Here is a 19,390-nt window from a genome sequence, read left to right on the forward strand (position 1 = left end):
TGGTTTCATTCTGTGTGTGAGAAAACGCACGGAGATAGCGTGCCTGTTAGGGCTCGGTTGTCTGCTTGAGGTGGACCTGAAGGTATTTCCAGGGAGAACTCAAGTTTACAAAGACAGAACTTGGGGTGAATTCAGAGGTGATAGGTTAACAGAGAAGATGAGGTGTAAGGTTGGTATCACTGGGAGCTTGTTACAGAGGCAGTGATTGCTTTATATGTTTAGATGGAAGGAAATTGCATGGTTCAGCTGTTTAGAAATACAAATAAAAGAAGAGAAGCCTGAATTGAAGTAAGGAAAGGAGCGAGATTTTAAGAATAGGCAGATGTAGATAATGTTACATGTGTTTGCCTTAAGAACAACTGCGTGATGATACTGGTATTGTGCTAACTAAAAATAAACACAAGTGAAAAGGTGGAAACTATTATGTTTAAGGACATGCTTCATTGAGTAAGGGACTATGAACTAGCTGGATATCAGTTCAAGTGACGGCAAAGGGGTTTTGGCTGTCTGTTTGAGAAACATGATCTTCATGTGTTAAGCCATAATAAGGTACTTCAGATGGGTAGGGGGAGCTTAGTAGGTAAAAAGTACCCAAGTACCAGTAACATCTTCTAACTGAAGCATATCACAGAAGATTATGCAGTCCACACAACTTTACACTTCAGTGATTTTCCTATTATGTAGTTTCTAGGTTCTGTATACTCAATATATCCAATACTTTAAATGTTTGAGTGTTTCCTGATTTTTAAAACATGGGTATCATACATAGATTTTTGTCTCTTCCTGACAGCACAGGAATGATTAAATCAAATGTGCATGGCTTCCAAGTTCTAGCTGAGAACATCAACAGTCAGTAAGTTAAGTGATCATAAGGGATGCTTGTTTTGTACTGGAGTAATACAGGTGAAAAGTATTTAATGAAATATGTGCCCTTACTTTGAGTGTCTAAAGCTTAAGTTTATGTTGCAGGCCAAGGTTATCACTGGATGCAAGACTGTGGAGGCCAGGCAGTGCCTCTGTTCCACCTGTGAAGAGAAACTGAAAGGTGCCCTGATACGTTAGTTAATCTGAAATAATTAATTGAAGAAAAAGAGCTCAGAGCTTCACTGCTTCCTTCTGTAGTAATGTTTGGTTTCACAAATCAGCTAGGGAATGGATAACAAATGAATGAGTGTTTGGCTGAATGCGTAACAATACGTTGTAGGAATAATTCAGAAGTGTGAGAGGAGGAGAAAGAGGGGAGAGGATCTTCATTCTGTTTGTATACTGGTGTGTAGGGAATTGATTCTGACTCTTGAATGCTGGAGCATTTTAACTGTGGTTATCAATATTGATAGGTATAGGGTTTATTGCTCTTTGAACACAGATGGGAAGGAATCTTTTGAGGAATCCCTTTTGTAATCTTTTCAATTATACACCACTGTAAAAGCCAAGACATTTACTTTACCAAGATTTAATTATACCTCCTGTTTTCAAGTGGGGATTAGAGAACTCAATGTAAATATTAATGGGCCAGATTATAATTTGGGCCATCTTGAATTTATATAGTGCTTCTTGTTATCCACTGCTCATCCCTTAAAGCTTGCAACCCAAACTGGATGAGGGAAGAAATAGCAGTGAGAACTCCCATGATAAAGGTCTGTGTGAATGCATAAGGCAGGGGTATATACTTCTGGAGAAGTGCAACCCTTGAGAAATGCAGTATTTTAAGTGGACTTGATTAGTGTATTGTTTAATGTGTTTTGTTCTGATGATGGGTCCTATCTGCTCTCCCATAGAATTAGGAGTCTCTATAAAGCCTGACATTGGATCAAATACAAGTGGCAGTTTATGTAGTGTTTGGAAGGCAAGAAAATGACACTTAGTAGAACTATTTTTTGTATCTGATGGATTGTATTTGAAATGCTTTGTGAGTGTGCTGAGCTTTAAGACGAAGAGGGAAGAGAAATATTAATGGATTGGTCACTGCCTTTCCTGTTCTCTAAGTAATAGTCACAATTTGGATCATGGAAAATGTGTTCTCTGTGTCAAGCCTGTGACTTGCAATTTTTTCACAAAGGATAGATGAAAGAAGGATCTTTAACTCAGAATGATTAGGCACTTACCCTGTTTGTATTACATTTCTGTCCTTCAGAACCAGCAGTCAGCAGCAGTATTAAGATCCATGTTTTGTAACACAAAGCTCTGTTTGAGCTCTTGCTTCTTCACCAATCCCATAAAAAATGGGATCAAAACTGTTATTTGCATGTGTGGTGAGTTAGCCTTGGCTAGTAACAAATGCCCACACAACTGCTTGTTTTCTTCCCTTCCTTAGTGGGGCAGGGGCAGAGAATAGGATGAGAAGACTCATAGCTTCAGGTAAAGACAAGGACATTACTTAATAATTACTTGTGGGCAAAACAGATTTGACTTGAGGAAAATTAATTTAGTTTCTTGCCAGTTAAAATAGATGTAGGTAGTAAGAAACAGACAGACATGAAAGCAACACTTTTCCTCCCTGCTTTCCCATGCTCAACTCCTGTGCCCCTCCCCATATGGTACAGGGTGCAGAGGGGATACAGTTGGTGTGGGGTGACTTCTACTGCTGTTCCTCTCTTCTTGCATTTTTCCTCTGCTCTGGAATGGGCTCCCCTCTGGTTGCAGTCCTTACAACAGGCTCTTCAAATGCACAGGTCCTTCAAGGCATGTCTACTACAGCTTGGGTTATTCCCAGTCTGCAGTGCTGGGTATCTGTGCTGGCACCTAGAGCACCTCCTCCCGCTTGTTCTCTGACCTTGGTGTTCCCTCTGGTGTTCCTCATTCCTTTGGTTCCCTCTTCTTCTCTGTGGCATTTTCTGCTTTTTCTTAAATACTCTTTCCCTAGAGGTGCTGCCAGCTTCACTGAATAGAATAGAATTAACCAGGTTGGAAAAGACCTTTGAGATCATCAAATCCAACCTATCACTCAACACCATCTAATCAGCTAAACCATGGCACCAAGTGCCTCATCCAGTCTCTTCTTAAACACTTCCTGCAATGGTGACTCCACCACCTCCCAGGGCAGCCCATTCCAATGGCCAATCACTCTTTCTGTGAAGAACTTCCTAACATCCAGCCTAAACCTCCCCTGGCACAGCTTGAGGCTGTGTCCTCTTGTTCTGTCACAGGTTGCCTGGGAGAAGAGACCAACCGCCACCTGGCTGCAGTCTCCCTTCAGGTAGTTGTAGACATCAATAAGGTCTCCCCTGAGCCTCCTCTTCTCCAGGCTAAGCAACCCCAGCTCCCTCAGTCTCTCCTCATAGGGCTTGTGCTCCAAACCCCTCACCAGCTTTGTTGCCCTTCTCTGGACATGTTCCAGCCACTCAACATCTTTCCTAAACTGAGTGACTCAGTTGGGTTCTGTGGTGGGTCTTTTGGAGCCAGCTGAGCCTGGGACAAGGCAGCCCCTGGCCTCTTCCCACAGGGGCCACCCTGCAGCCAGCACCTTGCCATTTACACACAGTACAGCAGTATTGATGAAAACTGTAGCAGCTGGCATAGAAGTTATTTTCCTACGCTGAGGTTCATGAAGTTGTGGTCCTTGCCTAATATGTAGGCTTTTTGATTCTTAGAAATAAAATCTTAAACTGATTTTCACTAATGAAATTTTCTGAATGCTTACAGCTAGTTAAACTTGAAAAGGTTCCTTCTAAGAGGATGACCTGAAGAAGTTCTGATTCTGTTTATTGAATATTGTTTAACATTGCAAATGAGTAGTGTGGTGGTGAAGCAAGACCATGGGAGTTAGCAAAAGCTCCAAGTACAAAATTACTTGTTCACAGATTATTGGAAGAGGCAAATTAGTGACTGTTGGAACATCTGAAATTAAAGAGAATGTATTTTAAGTGCCCCCAGAATTGTGAAGCATTGCTTATAGGGTTGTTTTATCTTTTAAGTCATTCTGAATGGACTACTTTATTAAATAAAGGGCTTAATCTGTAGGAGCACCATGCATACCTTGGTATTGGAAAACTTACTTGGTATCAACCACAGCTGTGTGAATGAAACACAACATGCCATAAGATAGAGATTTCCTCTAAGATCACAGTTTAGTGTAGCAGTCCCCAAAATAGCTGTTGATGACCACAGCACTTTAATATTAATGATCACAGAATGGTAGGGGTTGGAAGGGACCTCTGGAGACTGAGTCCAGTGCCCCTGCCTAGGTGGGATCTCCCAGGGCAGGCCACACAAGACCATGTTCAGGCAGGTTTTGAAAGTCTCTAGAGAAGGAGAACTCCACAGCCTCTCTAGGCAGCCTGTTCCAGTGCTCAAGTGAAGAAATTTTATTTCATGTTGAGGTGAAACTTATCATATGTATTTGAAAACCCCTATTACTTTTGCTTCATTGAAAGCTTTTCTTTTTGAAGAGATTTGTGAAGTTGTTTGTCTCAAACGTTGAAAAGTAAAGCTTACAAAATACCAGTGATGATTCTTTTTCAGGAGGACTTGTGTATTTATTGATGTGGTTAGGTTTTTGAGCATTGTGTTTTGAAACCTCTGCAACAAATTTAATGAGAATACCATGTCATTCATGGCTTTGGGAATTTGGATTCTCAGGGTTTCTGGAACTTTGTGGTGTTTGAGTGATAATTTTGGAAGCTAGCAATCACATTTCAAAGTTGATTACAAGTTTGTCATGAATTTTGATGAAACAGCATCTTGAAGCGAGCGGTTACAGTGGAATTCAGTATGAAGATAGCGTCTGTTCAGAGCGTTCTCAGGATGTCAGTGCTCTAATGTTGGTTTGGTTTGTTTTTTGTTTTTTGTTTTTTTTCCTTCCTTTGGAAACATTGAGGAAACCTTAGGTCAGCTCATTGGTAATATGAATGGATAAAGTAAAGGATCCATGAGTTTCTGTGGGTATTTCCGGCCATTCATTGTTGCTGCAATCAGAACGTGACCTTGTTCAGGTTCAGCGAGATGTATGGCTCCATCTGGAAAAGTACTGAGGAAGCAAATTTTTATAGTTCAAGTAAGGTAGAATGATGTACTTCTGCAGAAACCTTAGCCAGTGTGAAGTATTGTATTACTGTGGGGAGAGAATGCATGTCCTGGAAGTTCATGGATCTATATCCTACCAAGAGCATTGTGACATTGCCATGAAAATAGAATGTTACCTACAGGTGTCAAGTTTGCAGATGGAAATACACCAGCCTTTTAACATGACTGCTTTCTTAACAATTGAATTTCTTGCTATCATTACTACCCCTTTTCTGTCGTTTTGTTTTGTGTGTGACCTTTCCTCTGACTGCCTTTCCTCTCAACAGCTTGTTTCTAGAGTTTTTTATTATATCTTTCATCATACCTAACCTTGCAGAGAGGAGGTAGCAGCTGAGTAGCAAACCCAAAGGATCAGGCATATTATACATGTTTCTTTCTTTGTCTTCTTTGCTGTTTCTTTATCTGGCTGTAACTAACTTGTAAAAATAGAAACATCTTACGAATTTTCATTGTTTTTTCTCCCTTGTGAAATACAAGACCTCAGATGTATGGTTAAAGCTTATCCTCAGAGTAAACTAGGGATTTCTAAACCTCTTAGGACTCATGCCCTACTTAGAAGGTGTTTATCAAATTTTTATTTTTTTTTTAAATACATAGAGCTGTAATGCCATTTACATATGCAAAGCTTTGCAGAGATCTACATCTCTACCAGAAAAGTTTGCAGATGGTGATGTGATGTGCCTTTTTTGCATTTTCACAGAAGTGGAAGTGAAGCTATCTTGGAATTTGTTCTTTTTGTTTGTTTGTCTTCCTTCTCCTTCCTTTACTATCACATTAACAGAAAAAATGTACTGAGGATGCACATTTTTTTTCTGAATGAAGACCAGAGATGGTAACAGTACTAAGATGTCTTATTGTTAATTGACAGCTTTATGTCTTCAGGTAGCCAGGTGTTACAACAGCATAAGTGATGATGTAGATCTGCTGCTTGTATTCCAAGTGACTTGTCATCTGGAAGAGTAAATGCTCGCTCAGTCATTGTGATTTCACAAGTATCCACGCTAGTCTAACACCTTGCTGCCATTGTTAGAGCTCTTGATTCCTACCTTTACTCAAGCTGCTCCTCTGTGTAATGTCTCTGGGCTACATGTTCCTGGTTTCTCCATTGTGTTGGTGAGCGCCAGAGGTGGGACTTAAGTGGTCTGGGTCAGCACAAAACTCCATGCTCCTCTTTCTGGGGTAAGTGTCTGCTGGCTTAATGAGCTGATTTGTCTCCCACAGAGGTCTGAAGAGTGTAACAGCTGATGGGAAATGAACACTGACAGCAGCTAGTGAAGGATAAAGGCAAGGGAAACTTTCTTCCGCTCTGAGGATGCATGTAACGGGTCTGAGTGGAATAAACAAAGTACTTCTGGGTATTTGAAGTCTATAACTGCTTGTATTTATAAGGATACTTCCATATGTTATGAATGTAATTATTTTAGACATTTCACATATTAATGTTGAATTGGCTGCACTCTATTGCATTGTTTAAAAGTTATAGGAAGAAATTGTAGCTTGATTGATCAGTGTATGTATACCAGAATATGTCTGTATTGTAGCTGCTCTAGGTTCCTTTAACCTAATGTCAGGGGTTAAAGGTTAATATTAACTTCTCTATAGAGAAATAAGTTCATTAGCATAAATTCAGAATCATTTATACCAGTTTTGTTTGAGTTTGATTGGCATGGTAGCAAAGAAGGGGACAGAAGGTCCTTAACCCTGCCCAATGTGTGCCATTCGCTCTCCCGCAAATCTGTCCTGTAAATAATCAGATTTTAGAATTTGGTGATTAAAAATTCCCTGCAGTTTTCTCTGCACCGAAATTGGTGATCTGATAAGGAACAACTGAAGATAGTGACTTTGTAAAAAAGCAAAGTGGCAGGACGTTCAGATAAATGGGAGGATGTCTGATTTAGTGCTACGTTTGTTGGTATCAAGGTCTTTAATAATTGGAGAGCACTTGATCTCTGCTCCAGGCTCTGGAGGAAGAGTGCCGAATCTAGGCTTTTCTCTGGTGTCAGCAAATGTGTGGCATAATGCATAGTGGCAGTTATTAGTAAGCTGTTCTGATCAGAGATGTTCATTCTGTTCGCAGAATAGACAGGCCCCTGGAGATAGAGCCATAAATCATAAGACCAGAATCAAATACTTTTGTCAAATAATTCATCATCTTTATAATTCTCTTGATCACTGCCTGTGTAATTACTGCATAAAAAGTCTATAAAATCTGTGATTCTGTAGTAGGAAGAAAGCTGCTTGCCATAAGCATTCTGCTACTAAGTTTGCCACCCATATTAGTATTCTGTAGAAATGGTCTGTTAACAATGGTTAATCAACAGCTCAGGTTTTAATACAGCTGCTCTACAGACGATATTCCTGCTGCGAAACCTGTAAAGGGCAATAAAGCAAAGGAAGGACTTAGAAACATGTGCTTATGTTGTCTGGAAAAGATGAGAGGATTGAGGTCTGACCCTACAGATACTTAGGAGCGGTTTCTTTGATGAAAGTCAATCCTGAATGCTTAAGCTGCATTGAAAGAAATGAGGAAATAAAAGAGGACATATGTGTTACAGTATTTGGCAAATGCTGGTCTCCACTGTTAAGTTCCCTGTTTAAGTGGGTTAATTCCCTGGTTATATTAATTAGAGCTTCCCCTTTATTAGAATAAGGAGTAGTCTTTTCAGCCTTGCGCTTGTTAGGTTCTAGAGCCCTGGTGCAAACAGCTCCTTGGAGAGCTAGCACCTATTATGTAGTTACACAGAGTCCTGAGGTGGAAGGTGTTGCCAGGTTTCACAAAAGACTTACCTTTCCTCTTCCCCAAAAGAGATGTAAGCTGTTCTTTTTACACAAAAAGTGGGTGGAAGCCCCTTTTGGCTCTGGAGAAATCTTGAATACAGCTCACCTGAGCCCAGTAACTTGTTTTATCTCCATAAAACTTTTGCAAAGGCACCCAAGATGTGAAAATACCTACAGCTTGTAGCCCCTCTGTTTTTTTTTTTTCTTCTGCAGTTAATTCCATGAACAAATTGGTGCTTATCTTTCAAGTATGCCTGATTTAAAATTCATGTTTGCCTGGACTCAGCTTCCAGCCACACTTCTGGTTTGTGGTTTTTTTTCACCAGTTAGTTATAGTCCCTTTACCTTAATGTGGAGACAATGCTGTGCATTAATTCAAGGCTGTAATAGGATTGCTTTAAAGCTGGGTTTAAGGAGAGGCAGAAGTATGGGACCTACTGCTTTTAGAACAGCTGATAGAATTAAAAAAACCCAAACCAACAAACCCACAAAAGAAGTTGCTCGGAGATGCTTTCTGTCTTAAAACTGGTAATTAGTTACCTGAGACAGTAATCTCTGAGAATGACAGGTGTAGGCTGCTGCCTTTCAAGAATTTCTGTGAAGTTTCCCAGGTGAAGCTGAGTGGAGGAGAAGAGAAAAGAAGAGGCTGTATTTTTGTGAGTCATTGGGTTTTGGAAATGGTAGAGTACTGCAAGATCTCTTCTGGGAAACAGAAGCTGAACTTTGGGTTTTTCCATAGATGACAAATGTCCCTCTTCTGTCCTGACAATCAGTGATTGTTAATACACAGAGAGTGAAGGTGCTAACCAAAATCTTTAGATAGTGAGGTTTGAGAATAAGGAAGTGTTCCTGATGTATAAGAAGTTGTGCAGTCAGGATCTGTTCAGTCTCTTATTTCTTCTATTTTGTCAACCATTTTCTTTACCTTGGGAGAAAAAATGTTGGATTTCATTATCATCTGTAAAATTTGTGCTGTGCTGCAATGTACTGTTTGGTAGGGCATGAACAGAAGACACTGTTCTCATGATATTGGTTAGTTTTACTTTCCATCTAAATAGTTTTGAGTAGTTTTTTTTCTGTTGTTGTTAGTAGCAACCGGAAAACTGGTTTGTGCTTTGAAAACAAATCATGGCAAGAAGCAAGATTGAAAAGAATTCCTAGCTATTTCAGTGTGTGCTTTTCCCATTTTCTGAGTCACTCTTTGCTCTTCTTTGTAAACTAAACAAAACATAAATGAAGGTGAATTTTGATCATCTGCCCTCAATGTGGTTGCTTGAACTGTTCCCAGTTCCAAATGTGATGGTGATCATATGGTATTAGGGGTTGGAAGGCACCTTCGAAGATCATCAAGTCCAACCCCCCTGCCAGAGCAGGACCACAGAATCTATCACAGGTTGCACAGGAACACATCCAGATGGGTCTTGAACGTCTTCGGAGAAGGAGACTCCACAACTTCTCTGGGCAGCCTGTTCCTGCTCTGTGACCCTCTCAGTGAAGCTGTTCCTTCTCATGCTGAGGTGGAACCTCCAGTGCTGTAGTTTATATCCATTACCCCTTGTCCTATCACAGGGTGCAACTGAGAAGAGCCTGTCCCCTTCCTCTTGACACCCAGCCCTCAGATGTTTATAAACAGTTATTAAATCCCCTCTCAATCTTCTCTTCTCTGGACTAAAAAGCTCCAGGGCTCTCAGCCTCTCCTCACAGGGCAATGCTCCAGTCCCTTAATCATCCTGGTAGCTCTCCATTGGACTCTCCAGCAGATCCCTGTCGCTCTTGAACTGGGGAGCCCCAAACTGGACAAAATATTCCAGGTGAAGTCTCACCAAGGCAGAGTAGAGGGGGAGGAGAACCTCCCTTGATCTGGATGCACCCTGGTGAACCAGTTTCCCACACTTCATGCTTCCCAGTCTTAGGTATGACCCACATTCTTATTTCTTGGTATTACATTCTATTTTGCTGAATGGGTGAAATTTGATTCAAACATAAACTTATCAGTGTATCTAGGTGAGACATTGTGACTGTCCTGTCTTGATTGTTTACTCTTCTGATGGTCCCACAAAATTTGGAAGCTTGAATTATTTATTTATTTTTAAAGCCATAAAAGTAATATGATTTGAAGCAATTGCTGCAATTTTCTGTTCTTAGTATGTGCCCTCATAAAATAAATTTCTGTTGTAGTGATAATTTGGAAGTAAATTTGCATATGCATAAATAATCCAAGAAGCCTCTAATATTTTTCTTCAAAGTGAGGTTTGGCTGTCAAACAGGAAAATCACCTAGATACTTCCTAGCTGCACAGTAAAAGGGTACCATGCTCCCTGTGTACTTAAGAGGCAGGGAAGTGAATGACCATGTATAATTAAAAGTGTTCATAAGTAGAGTTAAGTTTCTTTAAGCAGCTGACTCTGTATTTTCTGTTTCTGGTTTTAGATGTGTATTGTCTGCATCAGCCTGCAGCCTTTCTGCCAGTGGTGCCTATTGGTCTGAATATGTTCTCTAGCTTCTCTTCTGTTGTCCCCAGAGACCTTAGTGGACAAAATCCTGGGCAACCTGCTCTGCTTGGTCTTGCTTGGAGCAGGGGTGCTTGACTAGATGATTCCCAGAGGTCCCTTCTGACCTCAGACATTCTGTAATGCTGTGAATTCTTGCTACTTAGTAGACGGTGATGGAATTGTAAGTGACATCTGTCTTGACTTACATATCCATGTCATGGTTTAAGCTCACTCAGCTGGCAACAAAGCACTATGCAGCAGCTCCCTTACTGGGGAGGAGAAGATAGAACAAAAGGCTCACAAGTCCAGAGGACAGGGAGGGCTCATTCACCAGTTATGGTCATGGGCAAAAAGCAGACTCGACTTAGGGAACCATCAAAATTAAATTTAAACAACAAAATAACCACCAATTAACCAGTTAAATTGGAGTAGAATAATGAGAAATACAACCACGTCTTTGAAGCACCTTCCTCCCAACTTTCCCTTCTTCCCAGGCTCAGCTCTGCTGCCAGGTGTCTAACTCACACAGGGGGACAGGGAACAGGAGTTACAGTCGTTCATTTTGTGTTGTCACTGGCACTCCTTTCTCCAGCACAGGGTACTTCTGATAGGAGATAGTCCTTCATGAACTTCTGCAGTCTTTCCCACAAGCTGCAGCTCCTTATGAACTGCTCTAGTGTGTGGACTTTCCTTCGAGTTACGGTCTTCAGGCAAAGTCCTCCCTTGGGGACCTACAGGGGCTGGCTGCAGGTGAGTATATGCTCCACCATTAGCATCCTCATTAGGTGCTCAGCCTGCCATCTCGTCATGGGCTGCACAGGTATCTCAGTTTAAGCACACCTCCCCAACCCTCCTCCTTCCCACTGACCTCAGTATCCATAGAGCTGTTCCTCTCACATCCACCTCCTTTCCAAAACAAAAGAATTTGCCCAGGGTTTCCCCTCCCCCCCCTTAGATAAGTTATTGTAGAGGTACTGATTGCCTCAGGCTTAGCCAGAGGTAGGTCCAGCTTGGAACTGAGGAAGCTTCTAGAAGGTTCTCACAAGAGCCACCCTGTAACCCCCCTCCCCACTACTAAAACCCCATCACACCATATATTGTTTTTTCTGTAATGTAATACTTATACAAGTGTAAGATTAGTTTTAGTGTTCATTGTAAGTAACTTCTGGTCAGAAGTACTTGAATGAGCATTTGTAGATCTGCTAATACTCCTCTTCAGGTGCAGCCTATGCATTTAGTAACTGTTACATGCATCATGAACAAAGCAAATGTGTTCTAAGAATATGGTCAACTTTTTCCCAGTTAGGAAACAAGTGTTTCATGTTCTTTTTGGCCAGATTAATATGCAATCAGCTCTGGATTCAGGGTTTCCAAATCCTCTTCTGACAGAAAGCTGCATTTCAAAATGGCCTTTGTTAAGAAATACTCTGTGGGATTCTGTAAGATTTTTCTCCTTTTAGGCTATTTTTACAGAAAGTTTACTCTGTATTTTTTCTGGGTATTATATGGAATGAGTGACCCCTTTGAGACCCTTCTTGCTGCATCCCCCTCCTGGAAAAAACCTGCTAAGTTCGTCTTTCAGGTTTAGGTGTAATGATAATGTTTTAGAAAGTATGAGGAGAAATCCTCAAAATAATGCAACATGTAGCCTTTCAGATACTCTGAGCCTTCAATTTTACCTTTAGAGAAAGTAACAGTTTTAGACATTGAGTAGCAGGAATTTCCTTTCTCACTCCCAAGCTATTTTTTCTCTAGGAAGATTAGAAGCATCAGAATGGAGAAGTATTGCCATTCCTTCCTTTCTCTCCCTTTCTCCCTAAATTTACTTCTAGAAAGGAATTTAGAGTCTTCTCAGCTAACTTGCTTACAGCCCCCTGGGTTCTTCAAGAAATGCCTGGAGCTTGTGGTAGCATTCATCAGAAGATGGATTATTTTGCGTTGTAGCATGTGTTTCATGGATGATTCAAGATGGTCTGTGGTATTAAGCTAATATTAGTAAGTATTCTTCATTATTCTTGACTCAGGATAAATGAAGATTAATCCTCTTTCAATTCTCTGCTTTTTGGTGAGTAACTGCTCTTGTATCCTCATAATGTGGTAACAATTTTGCTTCAATAAGCAGATGTTAAAAATCAAGTAGCAAAGCAGCTGTCATGATATTTTTAGACACTGTTTTAAAAAGATACATCATCATATGCGTTTTCCCCCCCACCATGTGTTTATGCCAGCCTTTATTCTCATTTTGAAATCAGTTAGGGTTGATCTGTATTCCAAAGATGGATAGTAATGGCTGCACAAGGTTCTTCTCAAGGCATTTTGTATCTAAGCTTTCTCTAAACTGAAAGCAAGAAGCTTGCATGTGTCGAATTAGAGAATGTCAGGAGTTGGAAGGGACCTATTTGCTTTCAGTGCTAACAGAACTCGCAATTTCACCTAAAGCATCCTTTCATTTGTCTTGTAGTTCCAAGGTGGTCAGATTTGTCTTTCATTATGGGTAGAGGACATTCTATTAGGCAGGTGGATTATTTCAGTGATAACTGTGATATTGCGGAAACAAATGGGCAGCTAGGCTGTCCTTCAGTTAGGAAATGGTTTTTCAATGCAGCTGTAATACAAGTCATCAAATATCCCCTAACTCTGCTAAGTATTTGCTGCTGCTGAATTTTTAAGCAGAAGATTGGGTGAGTAGGGGGCAGTTTTCCTTTGATCAAGAATTTTATATTGATCCGTAACTATCTCAGGTTTCTGAAAGTGGGAAACAGGTTGTCGTAGTATTGAAACTTTGTCTGACAGGCTTTTTTCTTCTGAAACATCTAAACTGTCTGAAAGAACGCTAGATTTCCAGCTATCTAGAAAACTTGCACAGTTTAATTCTGTCTTCATATATGATTATATTTGTAGAAGAATATAATCTAGAATATTCACATTGTGCTGGAAGAAAAAGCAATTTCTTCTCCAACATTACTCATGTTATGTCAGGATGTCTTAATGGATGGGTAAAACTGATTAAAAGCTCTGCTGGAAGTGTGGTTTCATAAATGGTTTCTTCCAGAAATGTCCATGGAATTGGAATTTTGTTATAAGCACCATTGAGGCTCAGTCTTATGGGAACAGAATAGTTTGCGTTCCTTGAGCCTGTGCTTTGTTAATAAAGCACCTTCTCAGTCATCATTTGGTTTAAAATTTGTTGCCAGTCTCTGGCACTGACTGACTTAGCAGATAAGTGACTCAGTAAATAAGAAAAGTTTCTATTTGCAGTAACATTTATGGTTTGCATTATGGAACCTGTTGACTTCCAGGGTTAGTCATCAGCAGCTGAGTGCATGCAGTGCTTCTGTGATGAAATCCAGCATGACAGTAACATTTTGTTGTGGTTCTGTCTCAGTAGTGATGTAGGGAAAGTGTGAGTTGAGCTGTGTATTGTATATGAGAGGTTGTGGAGTCTACTTCTCTAGTGACTTTCAAGACCTATATGGACTCTGACTTACATCAGCAATAGGAACAAAATATCTGGGTGCTACAAAGTACTTTGGTTCTCATCTTAAGGTTTCAGAGTATGCACCAGCATAAAGTTAAGACTTTGCTATTGCCTGTGTCCTGTCTTTAGAGACTACATCATAATTTTTCAAGTTAATGTCAGAGCAAAGGCAGTTATATTGGTGGGGGACATGACAGAGGGAAAAGAGAGAGGCTAAATTTAAATTTTCCAGAGGCAGTTTCTTGTTTCTTTCCTCTTACTTTCCCCAGTGTGACAACTTCTGCTGTGTACGAGAGGAATAATCTTACAAACTTTCTGCAGAGTGCTAGATCTGTACCTGTCTGTGCCTGTCTTGTTCTACTTTGGCTTCTCAAATGAGTGAGGGTTGGAGCTTTTAGAGCTGTCTTCCTATTTGTGGTACAGCTGTTGTGCAACTGAGTATGGAGGGGGAGTATGGCTACACTCAGCTCTTGTATGTTCTAGTGCTCTTCTTTGGTTATAGGCAAAATGTTTATTTTCCTCTTTAGTAGTAAGGGTGGTTTCAGCACTTCATTTTAAGGATCCTCATGCTTCAGGGAATGCATTTTTCACACCTAACAGTGTGAGGTTTATTTTCTCTTTCCCTAGTGTCCAACCTGTTCTTCAAGATACCTGCTAACATCTAAACTAGTTGTTTCACGTGCTTTTGTAACAATTTTGCAGTATATATACACAAAATACCTCTGGCAGCTGGTGCATAGTCTAGCTGTGTTTTTCACCTGTCTCTCCATGACAGTATTAAACTTAAAAGAAATACTTGTTATAGGAGTGTGGGTCAGAAGAGTTTTTGAGACCTCCTTAATGGAATGCATGTGGAAGTGAAGGCTTGCATGATACTTTTTTGTTTGGCATGTTTGATGTTCTGCTGTTTGTAATGTTGAAGAGTATCAATGATAGACTTCACTTTTTCCATTGCAAACTGCCTTGATACTATTTCAGCTCCTGAACCAAAGCACTGATTTTAGCAAGGCATCCAAATGATACTCTTGGCATTTGTGTTTCTTCGTGAAAGGGAAAAAGAATGTTCCTTGTTAAGCTTTGTTTTGGATGAGTATAGATCAGGGAGGAAAGTACCTACTTCCACATCTGTGGTGGGTTAAAATTACTCTGCAACTCATTTGGAGAACTAGCCCCCAAAATAAAATTGCCAGACCAATTCACTTTGTGATGGAAGGAAATGAAGCTGTATTTACAAGCGAACTAAAATCTAGAATTATGAAACTGCTTTGCCTTGGTGTACAAAAACCCCCAAACCCAACTAGTTGCCTTTGCATGTAGTTCACACGTTGATTTCTAGAGATGAAACAGTTGCAGAAAGTGCAGAAAGCTATTCTTGAGCAGGGCAGTACTAGTCATAGTACCTAACTTTACCATTCATTTGTAGTGATACTGTGACTATGCTGATGAAGTGTGAAGTCTGAAGTGAAGACTATGCTGTGAAGTCTGAAATCTCAAGTTTAGATTAAGTCAGTTTAATGCCTTGTTTAGTTTGCAGTTTGAAACTAAAGCTATGCAAGCTGTCAATTTTTATAAGTTATGTTAAGATTTCTGATTGAGGGAAAAGAAAGAACATAAAACCCAAACTAACAACATAGGTACTAAAGTATCTTTTTAAAAAAAAAATCACATTTTGGCATATTGCTTCTCTTGGAGAATTTGCTTTATTGTGGCAAGAAATTATAGCCTGTACCACATATGCTTTTTAGTATACTGTATCATGCTTGGAGAAAATCTGTTGGTAGTAATGGAAAAGTCTTGTGGAATGAAACATTTTGCCCTGACAGAGGAGGACTGTGTTAAGCAACAGGGCATATGCAGGTCTCTGGTTTTCAGGAGTATTGTTTCAGGGTGCTGAAAGAGCTGGCCTGTGTCCTTACAAGGCCACTGTCATTTTTCAAAGGTCCTGGTGATGAAGAGTAATTTATAGTTACTGGAAAAAGGCTAATACAGCTATTTGCAAGGAATGCAGGGAAGAGGATCCAGTGACTGCAGGTTGATCATCCTAACCTTAGGCCCTGGGAAACTAGGAAGCATGTCCTGGAAACCACTTGGAAGGATAAGGAGGTGATTGGCATCATTTGGCATGAGTTTATCAAGGACTAACCAAACAGGTTGCTGTTGGTAGCTGTTATGGAAGATGTGGGACAGTGGATATATTTGGCTTCGACTTTGTGTAGACTTTGGATAAAGTTCCCCATTGTATATGTTGTAGCTCAGCTGAAGAGGTAGGTGGGATACTGGCTGCACTCAGGCTGGATTACAGGTTTGGTTTTTTAAATTTAAAAAAATAAATAAATCCTGTCTGTAATGTATTAGACCCAGGGCCTCTCAGGGGTTGCTATAGCAGGCAATACTCTTTAGTGTTTTCCTTAATGACAAAGCAATTGAGAATGCACCCTCTGTTTTTGTGGGTGATAGAAAACTGAGTATATGACTGCTATTTAGAGGGATCTCAGTAGACCAAAGAAATGGACTAATGGCAAAACTCATCAAGTTCAGCAAATACCATGGTCCTGTATTTAAGAAAGAATAACTTTAACAGTGTAGCCCAGGGATCAAAGGTTAACAAGAAGTTTTGTGTTAAAGGATCTGAAGGTCCTGGTGGACAGCAAATGGCGGTGTGAGTTGGCAGCAGAGCCTTGCAGCAGTGAAGACTGATCAGACACTGTACTGTGTTAGCAAGAATGTAACAGTTTGAAAGAGGTTGTTCACTACTGTTTGTCACTTGTGAGACATCATCTGGAATAGTGTCTTGTGCTCACCAGCTTGAGACAGACATTGGTATAGCAGAGCTAGCCCTATGTAGGGCCACCAAGATGATAAGGGGGCAAAATCACATAACCTTAGAGAACCAGTTAAGAGAGTTGCATTTGTTAAATCTTAGAAAGGGAAGACTAAGAATGGATCCTACTGCTGCAACCTCCCTTCCACCCCTGCAGCTCTCACCTTTGAGTGTGGAGGCGGCCTCCTCTCAGAAATGCACAGTGAAGGTATCAGAAGCAATAGAGGAGTGGATAGCAAGGCAAAAAATAACAGTGAGAACAGTCTTATATTGGGAAAGGTGTCTAGAGGGGTTTTGTAACTTGTGGAAATGCTCAAAATTGGGTGTGATCTTGAGTTGCCTGTCCTAATGTTGAAGTATGCTTTTATGTCTTGTTCTGCACTTAGTACATTTAATTTTTCCTACACAGACTTGAATGAAAACCTAAGAAAATTAGTATAAATTGCTTAAAAATTTCTGGGAATTACAACAATAACATTTTGAATGCATGGGAACAAACTGGGTCTACTTTTTATTTTGTCAGAGGATTTAGAATTTGGGGTATAATGGGTTAGAAGAATTTCAAATGAGATTGAGAGCCTATGATATTAAAATGGCAATTGTGCAAATTACAGATGAGTAGAGTTGTCCAGGATGATGAGCTGGGTGCCATAAAAAGGGCTGGTTTTCAGCTGGCTGTCTTATGCTTCTCTGGAGGGCTAAGTGTGGTGGTTTGCCTTTGGCCAACCTCATCCCAGTCTTCAGTCTCTGAGCCTGCCAGAGTCCTGGCCTACGGCTAGGGGTGGGAGGCAGTCTGGGGTCTCTGGTTTGGGCCGTTTTTTAGGGGAGCGCATTTGACTCTGGAGCTTGTAGCTGTTGCTGCTGCAAGGTGGTAGAGCAGGGGAGGCTATGGACAAGGAATTTCAAAGCCTGGTGTTGTTCCCCTGGGTTCTTACACTGCAAGTATTTATTGCATCTTTCCCTGCTTTCTAATATGCTCCAGTATAACGTATGGGTAAAAGTTGTGCTGTGGTAAAGGAAATATTTTTTTTCCTCCTGAGTCCACAAAGGACTCTGCAAGCCTTATTAAGTCAAAAATATGCTCAGTCTTGTTAGATCAAGTGCTAAAAACCTCTAATGCACTCATTTCCTGATACAGTTAACAATGGGTTTCTTGTGTACTACCAAAATAATTCTTATTTGCTATAGAACCATCTCATTTTAGTTCTGTTCAGAAATGTTAAATTTCCAGCTTGCAAGGAGACTGGCAAACCTTCAATGCAGTATGCCCTCAGCGGTATCTAAAACACTTTGTAAGAACTTTAATAAAACAAGAGCAGTTAAACTAAAGTGTACATCAGATGTTCGAGATTAAAACATGTCAGTCAACCTTAAAGAAATTGATCAGTTTATAAGGAGACATACAAATTGTGTGATGGACTTACTAATTGTTGTCAGGCTGTCATTTGCTGTATAAGCATTAAATAGGTATCCCCCACCTCCCCCTTTCCCCCCCGTTGTAAATTAATAGGCAATAAGATCTCATTGTTATACTGTATTGTTATATGTGTTGTTGAGTTGTAGTAATTTTAATTTTCTTTAAATGGGAACTGTACACCTTTAATATGTGTTTGAAAGAATAGTATCATTGTTTCTTCAGATGTCTCTAAAGTAGTGGTTCACCAGGAAGATAATTTGTTTTCCCCCTCCTTTCAAAGAACCAATGTTTTTGGCTAGCATTTATCAAAGCTGTATCCACAGTACATTGCTGTGAAGATAAACTGAGCAGAAGGTGCACAGTTTAAGCCAAATAAAATGCCTGTGAAGAGTCAGAAAAGTGCCCTTAAAAGAAGAAAGTGCATGGAGAAAATACCACTTCAGATTATTTGGTGTTCTCTGATCTGGAGATTAGTACAGCTGAAGCATCAGGAGAAACTGTAGTGGGCAAAGAAATAGAACTGTTACTGCAAATTCAAGATCGATGAATTTGTCAACTATGGGCTAAAAGAAATTTACACAGGCTGGTAACCAGGCTGCACCTGTGGCGTGGCTTGTCTTTATTTGCATGCTGAGATCTTTTACTATTGTAGTAGAGTTCAAGCCTGCAGTGGGCACTAGTGTCCTCCCTACTCCAGTCATGAGGTCTGTGGTGACAGGTTGGACTCGATGATCTTTGAGGTCTCTTCCAACCTTAGTGATACTGATACTGAAACAGTAAAGTGTAAGTGGATGGTAGCCGAGAACAAATAAATGTCCAGATTATCATGGGTATATTTCCCAGAACAAATGAAAAATATAAATGGGAAAATGAGCATTCCCTTGATGGTTTTGCTATTTGTCTGCTTGCTTAAGCTCTCTCTTTAAGAAGTTGTGGTTTAAGAGTCAGCAGTTAGCTGGAGGTTTTAAATAAAGAAACTTAGTTATCTTGTCTGTCTACTTGATAGGCTGTATTATAGGACAGCACAGGTCCATATAGCTTACTGTATAATGACATTGTACATGAGTCATGTACTAGTCCAACTGAAGACTGAAATTTGCTGTGTTTAAAAGGTGGGATAATGCTGTTGCATTTTTTTTATACTTCTGGAGTCAAAAGCTTTTCCTCTACAGTAACAATGACTTACCCATGTCCTGTTCTATCTGTCCCTTCCCATGACCTCTAAGGACAGTACCATAGGTCATAGGTTGGTGAGAACTCTTCTTTTTGCCTTTTCCCTTCTTAAAATCTGTTTTATTTATTATTAGTTCAAATTTGGGTTATTCAGACATTGTCTGCAGGACATGACCTGATGCCACATAATGAGGTGATGACTTTTACAG

General features: G+C 40.2%; 1 protein-coding gene across 4 annotated transcripts in view; it reads left to right on the forward strand.

Moving 5' to 3' along the window:
- The window catches only part of TTC7B (tetratricopeptide repeat domain 7B), a 115,358-nt gene that overhangs the window by 1,013 nt on the left and 94,955 nt on the right, over nucleotides 1–19,390 (forward strand). The gene's annotated exons all lie outside the window — the stretch shown is intronic.

Source organism: Dryobates pubescens, chromosome 5 (assembly GCF_014839835.1).
Source record: "Dryobates pubescens isolate bDryPub1 chromosome 5, bDryPub1.pri, whole genome shotgun sequence".
NCBI lineage: Eukaryota > Metazoa > Chordata > Aves > Piciformes > Picidae > Dryobates > Dryobates pubescens.